This window comes from Aythya fuligula, chromosome 4 (assembly GCF_009819795.1).
Source record: "Aythya fuligula isolate bAytFul2 chromosome 4, bAytFul2.pri, whole genome shotgun sequence".
NCBI classification, from domain to species: Eukaryota; Metazoa; Chordata; class Aves; order Anseriformes; family Anatidae; genus Aythya; species Aythya fuligula.
In genome coordinates, this window is record NC_045562.1 from 45766200 (window position 1) to 45781182 (window position 14983).

At 45.0% G+C, this 14983-nt stretch overlaps 1 protein-coding gene across 3 annotated transcripts in view; it reads right to left on the reverse strand.

Annotated features, from left to right (window-relative positions):
* Positions 1-14983, reverse strand: part of RASGEF1B (RasGEF domain family member 1B) — a 144776-nt gene that overhangs the window by 27360 nt on the left and 102433 nt on the right. Inside the window, exon 1 of one of the 3 annotated variants that reach the window (XM_032186978.1) lies at positions 2212-2269. The exons of 1 other annotated variant lie outside the window; for it this stretch is intronic. The gene's annotated coding sequence lies outside the window, so the exon portion shown is untranslated. Of the gene's footprint in view, positions 1-1199; positions 1417-2211; positions 2270-14983 lie in introns of those variants that run through there. One more of the 3 variants, XM_032186979.1, reaches the window with a different exon arrangement.

A 14983-nucleotide genomic window follows, 5' to 3' on the forward strand; every position in this document is an offset into this window, starting at 1 on the left:
CCTCTGACAGCTCCCCTGCTCAGGGCTGGAGCGTTGACACTAATCTCTCCAAATGGGTGAGAAGGATCACAGCTAATGAGAGGAGCTCCACAGACCGAACAGGGACACAGTGACGAAGAACAACACACCCACGCCAAGAAAGAAGCGAGTACTACGAGCTCATCTGTTTCTCAGTCATTTCGTGGAACTCCCACCACGATTTCTACGTGTAATGACGAACTAGCTCAAACCCTGTTTCAACATCCCAGCACAAGCTGCCTGCAGTCTTGTGTAGAAGGAAAAGTTTCTAAACCCTCTGATTTAGAAAGGAAAGCCCCAGAGTGCGAACCATGCAGTGCTTCTTATGCCTCCTCTCTTTGCGACACCTAGTGCTGGATACTCAGAAAAGCTTGGAGCCACGAAGCATCCGGGTTTGCAGCAGCTAGCCCTAGCTCTACATCTTTGGCCCCAAACATCGCTTAACCCTTTCACAGCTGATTATTTCTGAGGCACTTGAGAGTACCAGTTCTACTAAGATTTAGCCATTTAGCTTTGTAGCATCTTTTCCAAGGGGAACATCAACACTGAAGCAGTCAGGTAATAAAAGGTAGGCAGGAAGATCCACCTACATAATAGTGTCAGCTCAAGTGGGTGTTGTAACACCAGACCCTTATACCCATGTAGTATAAACTGGCAATGCGATCCACACACAGCCCCTTCCTATCTTTGCCCCAGTCAAACCAACTTTTTTTTTTTTTTTTTTTAAACTATCCATGCTTACGAAAATCAACTCCCTCGTTTTCAGCTTTTCCACTTCACATTCCTTTCCAATGGGACTCCAGTCTAACACTGTTGTTCCCATCACGGCGTGCCAGCAGCTCGCTCACCACACCAGGAACAGGTACCAGGCACCTTTCTCACTGTGCTGCCCGAGGGCTGCCCAGGTAGCTCATCAAACTACAGCACAGGTAACAACACACTGTGCTGCCCCCAGAGCACCCAGGAGAAAGAGACCATTGAGAACCCAAACAAACGGGTTTGTTGTGCTGGACAAAAAGCATTTTCATCAGCTACTACTGTGATCTTAACCCCCGAGAGACCAGTACTTTCTTTTTCTCTTTTACAAGGAGTTAACCAACCTACAATAGCCTGTTTCAGTCCTGCCTGGTTAAAGCAGCGATGCCCCCATCACTGACCCAAAAATCAAAGCAATGTCTTACCTATTAGGTCTCTCCACCACGGCTCACCAGCTACCTACTTGTCCGGAGTATTCTTAGCACTGATTTTCAGCTGATTCCCAGCTTCTAACACATTTCATTTGAAAGCTGCAGGAGAAGGCTGAGGGAGACATCTCTCTCTAGATGCTGTTCCCAGCTTTCAGAATAAAGAGGCAGAACAGAGACGCGGTGTTGCCAGCCAGGGTCCCCATCTCCCACCAGTGGCACATTCCGTCAGGGGCAGGCTCCCTGACAGCAAGCCCCCAGCTCTCCTGCCATGCAGGGACAGCTGTCGGTCTGGGCTGAGAGCACCTCTTTGTCCAGGGCTGAGTTTTTCAGGCTGTTTTTCTCCTTGGGGAGGAGCTGGCTCTCCTCCACTCTGCTCAGGGGAACTCCTCTTGGAGTTTTCCCTGCCGCTCCGCGCTGTATTTAGCTTTACACACAGGCAGGCAAGGAGGCACTGCTCGGTGTTAGGGCTGCCTTGGTCTGCAGTCTGCTGCCAGAGCAGCGTAGCTGCGGTCTCCGGTCATTCCTCGGCTGTTCATCTTGCTGTCCCCTGCCTGCACACACTTGGCTGAGGACGGGGCGCTGAAGTTTCTCCTGCCACACGCAGCCCGTGTCCCGACAGCGAGCAGCCCACCGCCACCTGTCCCACCCGAGCACCCTACAACCACAACCTGGCGGATCGGTGCTTTTCCATCCTCCCCACCCAAATCAGCAGCCAGCAACCGAGCAGCTGGGTTTAAATGAAAACGAGGAAAGCATCTCAGGGCATCACACTCCCGTGCGTTTCAGGACCCCGTCCCATGCTGATACAGAGAAGGTGGCAGGAAAAAGCACGCACCCACCCGACCTCCAAGTGCTTCTTCTGCTGGGTGAACGCAACACCAGCACCACAACCCCCCAAAAACAAACAGAGGAGACAGACAGCAGCCGGGAGGAAAGCCTGTCCCTACCACAGGAGCCGGACGGACAGACAGACAGATGGACGGACACGGAGCCCCTCGGACCCTACCTGGCGGTGGCCGCAGGCGCTCCGGGCCACGGCTGCCGCTGCCTGGCCGCCCGCAGCCCCCCCCGGGCCGCCTCACAGGGCGGAGGCGGAGCCGAGGAGGCCTCGCCCCGGCCCCGCCGCCTCAGGGCGGGCAGCGAGGGGGGAGCGAGGCTCGGGGGCTGCCAGCCGGCCTGCCAGGGGGCCATGCCCGGCTCCCTGCACTCAGAGCCAGGCCCAGACCCCCCCCCCAGGTAGCCCACTCGGCGGTCAAATCGGGTCAGAGCTCATCATTTACAGGTGAAGCTACCAAAAGCATCAAATCTCCCAGTAATTGAAGAAAAACCATCCCCAGTAGTTACATGCTTGCAAGACAGGTGCCTCTGGCTATTTCTGTGCTCAACAGGCAAAGGAACACAAAAACCTGAGCTGCTTTGGCCAGTCATGAGGTCCTACCTGTATTTCCAGCTCTATAAATTCAGTCTCTAGAAAGAAAGAACTTCAAAAATCTGTTTTTAAAATTATTGAGCTGGCAGTATAATAATAGTAAATTGCCCACACGATCCCCTTCTAGAATCCGGACTTGATAAATGTGCATGTGAGATCTCCCGAAACAAGGTGCGAGTTCTTCAACTTGGGGATTCGCGTCCAAGCCCGCCCTGTCCCCTTGCACAGTGTCACAGGGCAAGGCCATTCAATGACACTGGTGCGTAACTTCAGGAGAGGATGACATGAGGCCAAGTCAGAGGCCGCAGCAGTTTCACACGCACCTTTCTCGTCCTTTTTCCCTCTTTGGTGTATGTCTGGGGGTGGTGCTGCTTATCTTCCTCAGGCTCCACTCTGTAAGGTTTCTTTCTAACACCATTTCCTGTCTGTAACAGGTTTCCCAGTGCAATACATCATTTAATATTCTTGCTAAATTCCTGTTTACCCTACAAATCTACAACTCTTGTTGGCATACCTACAAGAAATCCACTTGAAAAAATTTCAGACTTCATCCGGATAAAGGATTTTCCCTTTTTCCTTTTGCCCCCTTCAGAAACCAAAGAGTGGTTTTCTCCTCCCCTCATCTCATGTATTTTCAGCCACACTCTTTGACTTAAAGCAGAAACATTGTGCTGAAGTAACGGTACATTTACACACATTAAGCCTGGTTTATTTTGGTCCAGGCTGGCAAGAGCGAAGGCAGACCCTGCGCTTCCCAGCGGAGAGGACAACCCCAGAGCAGCAGCAGGGTGGTGCAGAGAGCCACGCGTTGCCTGTGAATCAGCAGCGCTGCGCTGCTGCAAGAGTGGCAAGTGCTCCAGCTCACCGGGCCACAACGAAGTATCGCGTTAGGCAAGAGAGGCAATTCGTCTGCTGTGCCTGGCATTGCTCGGCCACTCTGCAGTAGTGCAGGCGGTTATGAATCACTTGGCAAGCGTTTAGAGGAGGTCACAAACTGTAAGGAGGTGAGAGAAACACAATTATGAGTCAACATTTCTAGGACGTGCCCAATCTGGATTGCTAAAATGTGTTGCTTATTTGTTCTTATAATTTTGTATAGGGTACTGGTCACAACAGCAACACGGATTAAGGGAATTAAGATCAAATAAAAAGTAAAAAAAAAAAATAAAGTAATAAAATAAAATAAAATAGATGGGATCTGATTAAACCAATTAGACTGATGCACACTAAATGCAGTCACGGTACAAAGTTCTCCTACAGCTCAGGCCCATGCCCATGGCTGGATCTGCTGGCACAAAGGCCAACATTTAGGCCAGGCTTTAACAGAGGCCCTCCACTGTGGTGGAAATACAGACTACAAATTCAAATTGCAAACCACTCTGTCCACATATTTGAGCTCTTAGGAAAATCTGATCCCAAGCCCCATTGTATCTCCACCCTCATTACTACTGTAAAAACCTGTTTACTGAATGTAGAATCTGAATGTATTACTTCCAAACAAACATCATTGTAGGATAGAAGAGGTTTTTTCATCTGTTAGATAGTTATAATCCCTCACCAACAAATGCATACAAAATTACCACGCAGACTAGTAGTAAGCAGGCTCCTGACCATTTGAGAAAAGGCAGGGTGAAACACCAGTGCCGATGTCAACTATCAAAGAACATGGTGCGTAATTCCCAAACTTTCAATACTTGCATAGAACAAAAAATACTTTTTTTCAAGATAATTCAGGTTACTTTTTTGATAACTAGTAGCTATGCTAGTAAGTTTCTTGTCAACATATTCATACCTTTCACTGTTTCTCTGAGACGTAAGAATTAAAAGTAATACAGAATGGAAGGGGAAGGGAAGACTGTTTAATGTAATCGTATGACATAAGGAAATGAAACTTGAGAAAAATCACCACGCCTGGAAATACCTACAACGGATAACGAGATTTGCTACTTCTCTGCAGTTTCTGTTGTAGACTAACTTCCACAAATTTTGTATGGTTGAATATCTGTCTACTGGTAAAACAGCCCACTCCTTCTTCCTTATTTCAAACATCAACTATTTTTGTCTTACCTCTGAGGAATTTGGGTGACAGTGGATTTTGTGGAAACAGCAAAAACTCTTATTTCAGTTCTAAAGAAAATAGCCTGCAACTCTGTACAAGAAAGCAAGTCAGTTCTGACCTGTCTGCCAAACTAGAGAAAGCTTCAGACCCCAACTTCGCGAGGATGTAAACTGGTACCATTACCAGTCTTCTCCCCTCTCTCGAACAGCTTTTATCCTTCCAGCTCCCTTAGTTGTTCATATCCCTGTTTCCCTCACTACTCTGGGGAATTCTAGCCCTGAGTTTATGTACAGAGCATACAGTGTTGCTTGTGCTACACCCCTCAGCCAAACACTTGTTATTTCCTAGTAATAAACAAGAAACCACTTCCCTCAGTTTACCAAGTGATCTTTTACTAGTTAGGTCGTGCAAGTGCTGCCTGTGTTACTATTAACCAGTGTCGAATTTTAAGGAATAAGAGAAAAATACTCCGTCCTGTTTCAGCAAGCAACTGTCTGGACAGTTCTGTCAGAGCAATGTGAAACACTCAGCCAGACTAGCTGCTAGCCGCCTGCTGCAACTCCAAAGGAACCATCAAAAAAGAATTAAGAGAAAACGGCTGATGTCCGTTCTTTTAACATTTCAATACTTGTTGTTGTGTAAACCTCTCGGGCCCTACCCTGTGGTCTGTAGCACTTCCCTGCATGAAGCAGGAAGACATCAGGTTTCATTTAAGCCCTACGGTTATTCACATTGAACTTGAACTAGGATCATATTAAAACCAGATTACAAATCATTTAAGAGCTATTAATGCTTGCCAAAACTAACCTGCGGTTTCAAATAAGGGGAAGGTCGAAATAAATGAAAAGTAGCATTTAACTCATTGTAGAGAAGTCGTGTTACATACAGAGCACATAACATACATTTGGCATTTCAAAAAGTACTTAGAATCCCATACACAGCGGCTTCTTAACACAGACCGATGAAAAGTTTCAGAGTTTGCATTCATTTATCCCAAATTCAAAAGGAAGAATTAATTTGGCAATATCAGTGCACACATTTAGATCTGTGCACAGAAATCCTGCTGAAATTATTGAGATACCTACACAGTTGAAAGCATTTCCAGCCCCTGATACCAAACATCTTGTCTTACTCTGATTTTCAAAAAACTACTTCAGGCTCAATTTATAGTGTTAAATTAGATTAAGGGCCTAAGCCCAAAAGATCACTTAAACTTTGCCTTCAAGTTAGAAATTATGAATATGCTTCAGCAATTGACAAAGGAGAATACAAAAGCATAGTCTGAAATGTTTTGATGGAGCGGTGTGACAGTGCAATTGTGAGCCAAGACTAAGAGATTTCTGGTGAGCACACAGTACTGTCTGTAACACGTACTTTGCAATGAGACTTACAACTTAGTCACAACTTAAACAATCTGAACTAAAGCTGTTGATGCCAGGGGGCCAGGTGCCCTTCACAATCAGTGCAAGTCTCAGGTAAAATTATTTTTGCTCTTCTGAAAATGTACTGGGTAAAAGTCCAATATTTTATGCCCCTGTGTTTTCTACACTTCTTTTTTACGTGTTACTCTTACCTTCTGAGAAGACACTCAGAGACTTGACATTTGGAAGAATATGCTCACTGTCATTAGCCTTGAATATTTCCAGGTAAGAAACACCCAAATTCAAACAAACTAAATTTCTGAAAGCTGCCTGCTCTACAAGCACGTGTGAGCCTGCCAGCACAGCTCCTTCTTTCTCACTAGTGACAACTCAGCCAGGGGCCTGAGCTGGACTCGTGCTGAAAGGACCCCTTACACCTCTGTGCAGCGGGCACCGGAGCTGGAGACAGCCTCTGGTAGCCCCCTCAGCAGCCTCCCTGTTAGCACCAAGACCGTGCAAAAGAAATGGAAGCAGACTGACAACGATATGGAAGGATTAAATACTACATGGTAGATGGGAGAAGGAAATTGAGCATTGGGATGACATAGCTAAGGAGGAATCGTACAGGAAATAATCAAATTGTAGGTGGCTTTTCTCTCAAGTCTAGCCTCAAGGGATATCAGTGCTCTTTGGAAAGGAGACAGATACTGCCTAGACACCAAAGAAAGGCACAAATCTATCTAATTTTGTATTATGTGGCAGGCCAGGGAGTGCAGTACCCAACTTCTGAAGCTTTATCCAGGAGCCAAAGCTTCAGAGTTAACAGGGCAACTCTGCAAGGACCCCATTCAGTCATCTCACACTACACATGTGGTGCTTCTGTCAATTAAGTGGGTGACAACCCGTGCGTAACAACAAAGATCAAGTATTGGAAACCACTCACCTTCAGAATATTCACCTTGACTGCTGACCTGGGTGGAGAACAGAAGGAAAAGACAGATGTCCCTTGAAGAGCATTAATTTCTCTCCCAAGTAACAAAGAGGATTTATCCAAGCTACTACTGCTCGCGTGTCCTAGGGCTGTTATAAGGTATCACCCAAGTTCTGCTTTCTTTCCCGTGAAACCTGTGAGGCAAGCGGTGAAGATGACCACAGCAATGGGTTGCCACAATCTGAACTCTAAGAACAATCGTTACACTCCCTGTCATCACATCTAACTGAATTATCTTGACCTTTCCACAGGACCGGTCCACATGACAGTGAGATACCTGTAATTCAAGCCAGGTATAGCTGAAATTATGTCGGAGAAGCAACTTCAGCTCTCAAGGACAAACAGCAGCTCCTTCCTTTAAGGTGGCTTATAGGCTGCTTCTTACCTGTCAGTCGCATTGCATCCTTGATGTTAATGCAGTGAGGAGCCACTAGCTGTGATGAAAAATGCCAGGAGTTCTCTTACTTTAAAAATGTATTTACACTAGGAACAAATGGCTCCATCTCCTTTTAAGTGAACATCACTTTGACAGTACTATTGGGGTACTATACAAATTTGAAACTACCGAAAACCAAGTACAGCACAATGCAAGACATTTCATGAGTTCCTCATGTCTCTTAAATGCTGGGAAACACAGGAGGTGGGTAGAGTCGATTCCAGCTCCGCATGGCTTACTCCTGATTTTTTACCTCTCAAGTTGTTGATTCACTGCGGTCACTTGTCTTGTTAATGGCCTATGTTTAACTGACCCCAAATGAATAAACTGTCCAGAGTGAATTAAATTTCCTGTTTATTTGCATAAAATTTTCCCCAAATATCTTACAAATAAATCCTTTCACCTATCTGCAGATGTGACAAATGTTTCACTTGTTCTTAACAATGAAGAAACCCTTCCCACGGCACATGATGTAGCAAGTGAGCACGTAAGGCCAAGAACAGAACCAAATCCAGATCCCCTCACTGGCTGCCAGAGCCCAGTTTACTGGAGGTGCTCCTAACTGCAAAGCAGACTACTCAAAACACATAAAATACCTTGTGCAAATATTGTCTTTTTAAACTATGGACAAAAGCTCCGCTGTAGGACCCTGATGTGTCTGATGATACACAGATGACGGATAACCCCAGGAGAAACTGGAATACTGAATGTGAACTGACTCCTGCCCTTTCTGGATCACTGCAAATACTTGAAACTGCCACATGCCTTGAGCTTTAAAAGTCCCAAACTCCTCCTTTACCAGCCTTATTCCAAAGGGGGATGCTGGCATCTTTGTTTCTGTTTAGTTACTGATGTAGGGTTGCTGTTGCTGGAGGCTTTCCCCCCTGCCTACCAAACAAGGGACCATCCCCACCTTCTCCTGCCTCTCCCCCCTTTCACGTTTCAGCCTGACATCCTCTCAAACCTACCTGACAGCCTGCAGCAATCGCCCTGTGAATGGCAAGCAATTTCCTCATTGACGGCCTCCCATTTACTCTGACATCTGCCAGCGCTCCCTGACACTTGAATAAGCATCAAGACATTAACAGTCTGGCGCAGGTTTACGGGTTTGAATAATAATGTTCAGGGGGCTCCCTGCACTCATGCAGGCAGCCAAAAAATCCCTCGCTCACTACATTTTGCCATCCTAGGGGCTGGGAACGGTGGAGCCCGATGTGTTTGGATGAGTGGCACCTCGTGCAGAGGCCTGACGCACAAGTAGGTAACGCAGCCGGTGCCTCTCCCCTTGGGCAGCAGGGCTGGGAGCGGGGCTGTGGGAGCCGACTCGCTGCTTTGGGAAAATAACAGGGAAGAGCAAACGGAAACAAAGGAAGCCTGCAGAAATTAAAACAAAACAAACAAAAGCCCCGCACAAAAACAAACAAGCCATCTCCTCCCAAAGCCAAAACCAACCCTTCTTCTGCTTTTTCTAACATTCATAAACCCTGCCTCAAGTGGTGAACTGGCACGGAAGAGCTCTGAACTGCCTTTCGCACCTGGAGTCTCATACTGCAAATATTGCGGGGACAAAACAGTCTCAAATTAATGGATTATCAAGGAGAGAAAATGGTCCAGCTACAGTTGCTTGGAGCTTATACTAGCCCATGGTTTATTTCTCATGTGTGCAAGCGTGTATTACGCAGCCAGTCTGGGACTCTGGCACAGTGGAGAATATCCCAGCTCAAGAGCCGTCCTCCTCCATCGCTTCCAATCATCCTAACCACGTCAGCCACCTCCTGGAGGAAATTCATCCTTCTAGCCTGCGGCAGCGATGGCTCTCAGACAAACCTCAAAGCACTGGTTAGTGAGACCCTTCTGTACCAGATGACTTGCAGGAAGCCTGGTATGCCTCCCAGATGTTTAATAAAACATGACGGTGCCCTCTACAAGTCTTTGGACAGAGTTCAGTCATCTCTACCCACAACCAGTGCACAAAGGATTCAAAGGCTTCCCAAACCACAACTTTTGTTTTCAAGTACAAATAAAATATGCACATGCATTTCTCTGTGCTTGCTATTTTGCGAAGGGTATGTTTTCCACCACTGTGTACTGAAAAACAGGCTTACAGTTCAGCAGGACAGGCGAAATGAAGCGATGTCCAGAAGACTGAGAAAATAATGCCATTAGTACTTTTATGGTGTTGCTCCAACTGGAGATTGGTGAGAAAGAAAGGAAGATTTATTACAGATGAAAGCAGTTTGACAGCCTATGTGAAAGGAATTTGGTGGGTGACCTCTGTCAAGTTCTGGGGAGCAACACATCCACATCTTCAGCCCTGTCACGACAGTAGTCAGCAGCTGCCTGGGGAATAGCAGTCCCATTCTGCAAATATTTTCAAGATGCTGAAAATTCCCTCCCAAACCACGATACCAATTTGAAATCACACCCAAAAATAGAATGTTCATGAAAAAACAATTCCAACCATTTCGGATTGAAAAGTTCTATAGTTTTTAAAAGCTCAAATTTCAAATTCAATTTTTTTTTTTTTAATTTAAAACCTTATGTAAATTAGCCAACATGGCAAAACAAAAGGTTGGCTTGAATAAAAATAATAATAAAAAAGCACGTTTACAGCTGGGAATATTTAAGCAGGATATTTGAACACTTTCAACTCCTTCCCCCCCACACGCCCAAAAAGGTTATCAGATGTTTTTCAAAATCTGTACTTTTTTCCAAAATCTGCCCTTTTTTTTTTTTTTTTACCAGTTGTCGGTTCTGTTAAATTGCCTGGTCAAGAGACAAGGAAGTGTCACTGACAAGATTACCACCACCTCCACTTAATCGAAAGGCTGCCTGCTGCGTCCCCAGCTGTCCCCCTCCAGCTTCCAGACGCGAGGAGGATTACAAAACCCTGAAGAATAAAACTGTCCTAGAGCTACCTCCCTTCCCCCAACACGTGCAACAGACTAGCTGCTACACCCAAAGCACAATAAATAGCTGGCTCTCAGCATTCAACCCTTCCTTTTTTAAAAAAAATAATAAATAATAATAATAATAAAAAAATATTTATTTATTTTTAAGCACAGTGTGTGTGTCCCAGAAAGCTTGGAGTCTGAGCTCGCAAACTGCAGGACGCACTGGCCACCAGACAGGACGTAAGGTGAAACACAAAAGCAAACAAAAGCTTCTTCAGCTACAGGTATGAGCCCTGGTTGTGCCAGCTGTGTATTTAGATAAGCATCTCTCCATGCACAAACCTCCTGAGATTTTGCCTTCCTGAAAAACTGTGGGATAGAAAGGCTGGAAACTGATACTTCTGTGGTCTTTTCTGCCGTTATTCTCTGCATCTGCAAGTACTTGTCACTGAGTCAACACTTTTAATGGGTAAAAAATGAACACAACAAAGTCTCAAATAAAACAATGTAGGGTTAGTAGCTTGTACTGACACCGTTTGACTCTGCAGTGTTTCATTTTATTAAGTAATATTCAGTTGAAAACTGTTTAAATATTACTTCATCCAAGAGAAATGGCTTCAAACCAGCTAGTCTTGCAATGGAAGAAGTGGTACATGCTTGTCTAAATATGGTTTAGCAGGCATATTTTTACACTCACGATAGGCTGCAACTCGTCTGCTGTGTCAGTTCACTAGCATTCAATGGCAGCTTGCTTCCTCCCCCCTGCCTCTTATAGGATAATAAAAAACTACAGGCACTCTGCCAGAAACCAAGATTCAAATTCTGCAAACTCTTAATGCACATGCTTGACTTTAATAGGAGCTGACCCAGGAGAGACTCCTTAAACATTTACACGCTTCAGACCGAGCACATGAACGTAGGTATGTAGGTCAGGGCTGAAAAGGAAGGAGATTTACACTGACGAGTGATGTCCCCCTCATGTTCACAAAGAGGTTTAAATTTTACTGCTTTACTGTTGTCATCAACCTAGCACAGCGGTACTGCTGTAATGGAGCAGATATCAGATAGAAAATACTTTGAAATATGAAATATATATGCATATTTTTAAGTAAATACAATACTTGAACAAAATGATTTCCATTTGCTTCCAGCTAGAGAAATTCAGTAACACCTCAATTTTTACCCATTTGCCAAATAATCAAACTGGGATATATCAGTACAAATTTATTTACTTCTGAGGAGTGAGCACGCGTTATTGTACTCAGAGCCAGGCCTGCACCTTCCTTTTTCCAGTATAGGGGTAGAACTTGGCTAAATTCAGATTAAAAAATAGATAAAGATTGCTGAGAATAATCAATGTAAAAGTGCACATCCTACTGCAAAATTAATAACCACCCTTTGAGGACAGGATTAGTTTAACAGTAAGCTCAGACAACCCACAATGCCAAATGAGCAGGTGGCATTCTGTATAGTCATGCAGAAGTTTCTGCCTCTCTTGGCAAACAAAAGAGCATGATCAAAGCCAAAAGGGTTTTTGCTTTTGCTGACAGCCAACACTGGCTTCCACGAGCTCCTTCTATTTTCTTCCTCAGCCTGTGTATGTCCTGCAGGGCCATACAGGCCTTGTCTCATGTCACTTGCTCACACAGATCAGATGTTAGCCTTAAATGCATTGTAAGGCAGCCCTAAGAAAGTTCCTACCTCATAAGAAATTCCCTCAAATATTATGCTTTGGAAGAAGGAGGGAAGGCATTTGAATAAACAAGGACTGACTTGGATAAAATAAACTCCAGCCACAAAAGCAACAACAGAACTTGAGGCTGTAGCAGCTAATTAAGGGGGACTGCAGTCTGTAAGAGGAAATCAGAGGTCATTACGTGCAGTTTTCACTAATCCGTTTCATTACAGTTTAAGCTCTGTACAGCTGTGCTGTAATCAAACAGGGGGAATGCCAGCAAGGAACAGTATGAAATCCACGTGCATTTCTGTCTGTTAAAAGTCTCTTACATGTAAAAACTCCAAGCCTGCACTGTGTGGCTTCAAAAGCAAAGGCAGGTAGGTGATGACACTGTTTTTCCAGAGTAAATGACAGATCAATGGACTCCAGTTTTCGAACCATCACGGGCCTTCTCCATCCCCCTCCCAACAGATATAAATCAGAGCTGCAGAAATACAAACTGAAAGCTATGCGGCTGCCAGGAAACACAGGCAAAGGGAAAGAAGCTTTGTGAAACCTTGGAGTTAACATTGCAATGGGCACTGATGGCTATAATGAACTACAGGGCAAGCAGCAATGGTCTTTTCCTCATTCAGTCACTGCAAAGCCAGCATCTTTCCATGTAGCTACTGGACAAACCCTGTCTCCAAATAGAAAGGTTGTCATCATGCACACCCAGAGCATGGCGACAAAAAATAAAACCAGAAATAAAAAACACTTCCGCCAATCCAGCTCCCAACAGTTAGCAGAATGTTTATGAGCATCATTTACAACGGCAACCACCAGATTTCAGAGCACCAGCTTGAGCTGCCAAGTACCAACAGGACCCAGCCTCTTGAAACACGGTAGCAAGGAGAGGTGGTGGCTAAATCAGCAGTAGGTGATCACCCCACTAGTTTTAGTTACTGAACTTGACCAGAGAAGGACCTTCTCCCCGGGTTCTGGTGTTCTAGAACACCATCAAGTCTGAGGTGAAAACTGGAATTTATTTTTCAAGAGATACCATGGAGAAGAATTTGCCAGACTCATCTGAAAGTCTTACCGTAACACGTCTGTAATAAGATGAACCCACTGGGTTCAAGCAATAGGGATTTCTTTCCAATAGTCTTTCCCAACAGACCTCCACTGCATTTCACAGAATAGATTCTGCTTTCCTTTACCAACATGCAACCTCTGTGCTACAGAACTTGGAAGTTTTTCCTTCACAAGCCTTGAAGGCGTGCAGGTGAGATACTGCTCAATGGAGCCACGAGGGCCCATTTGGGAAATAAATATTATATTGTTGCAGGCCCAACTTCTGAAATATCAGTCCTTGAAGGGTGTGCTCTGGTGATGCTCGTTTGAGAGAAGCCACGTGTGTGAACAATTCCGATAGCCTGGAAGCCAGACCCAGTACCAAAATGTAAATAAATTCAACTGGCGCTAAAAGTGGTAAATATAAAGTGAGTCCTCAGGGGGTGAAAGAATATCTCCCTCTTCCTCTCCCTTCAATAATTCTTCTATTTACTAGCATCATCCTGAGCGGAAGCGAAACTGCAAATGCGACAACATTGACAAGTATAAGAGCCTTTTGTTGTAGGGACCAATAACTTTAAATTGCAGCCTGTGCTGCAACAAATCACCCATCTGCAGAGCCGGTGATAGAAAAATTACTTCAGAGAGCCAATATGTGGACTAAAGGCATTATTTAATGTGTCTGCCAGAAAGCCCTTCATAAAAATTCATGACTCCAGCAGCTGGTCTTAGTTACCATGAGACTTCTTGTGTGTTCTTCTATGGAAAGAAGAGAAACCTTACTCCATGTTTCATCAAAAGAGCTGTGCTTGATTTAACTGCAGCACACAAGGCAATGCTCCCATCACCAACCACTACAGAGGTGGCTTTTTTGTCACCTATGGTTCAGGGGCATTGTTCCAGTCTGCTCTACTCACCTTAGGATCAGGCAGTAAGGGGCTTTAAACATGATCAGACCCAGCAGAGGTAACCCAGAAAGCCTAAAGGGTTGTGCTTCATTCATCAGAAGCAACAAAATCCTCAAAGGAGCACTGCCACTAGCGTCTGCCTGAATTTGTTCGACAATTTTACTCCACAGTAAGCATAATCTTTACTGGAGAATATAAAAGTCATTTCATATGGTGATACACAGCTGCTTCCTTTCTTGTCGAAGCCTTCCAAACATATCTTTCTATATGGCCCCTCTGAAGTATCAAAAGATGCGCTTCAAATGGGAAACGAAAATACCAGTGTGAAGCAGAGGGCTGTTGCTTCCTACAGTGCACTACTCAAAAAAATAGGAAATAAATGATAAAGTTTAATTCAACTGGTCCCAGATCCAGCGTGTTAACCAGTCCACCTCTCCAAACACTCTTTGGAGATTTTTTCTTTGGAGATTCTGACTGCAGTCAGAAACTAATCTGGAGGGGAAAGAAGCCCTTGACACCCACATCCCTCTTGGGGTGGATGGTGCTGGTAGCAGCAGTCACTGAGGGTGTCTGCTTGCTTCCCAAGGACACCCTCGTAGCTGGAGCTCTCAGAACCAGATGTCCTTACCAGAAAAACAACAGTGATTCATTTAGGCATTTTTAAACTCCGGTGTTCCAGCTCTGAGGCCAACTTGCTAACCACCGGGTCATCTTCCCTTCCAGCAACAAACAAACAGGGTCAAAGACCAAAAAGCGCTGAACACGACAGCCTAGCTGAAGCCGAGGTTCTATACATGTAAGAACACCTGATGATGACTAATTTATTACCTTCAGAAGGCAGACAAGATTTCTGGTAGTTTTCTTTCTCCTTCATGCTTTGTGTCTATTTCTAGCTCTGGCTTGCATCGAGTATGTGAGTTTACCATACTGCCCTGGATAACGTGATTCTCTCAATATCCTTCCCTGACC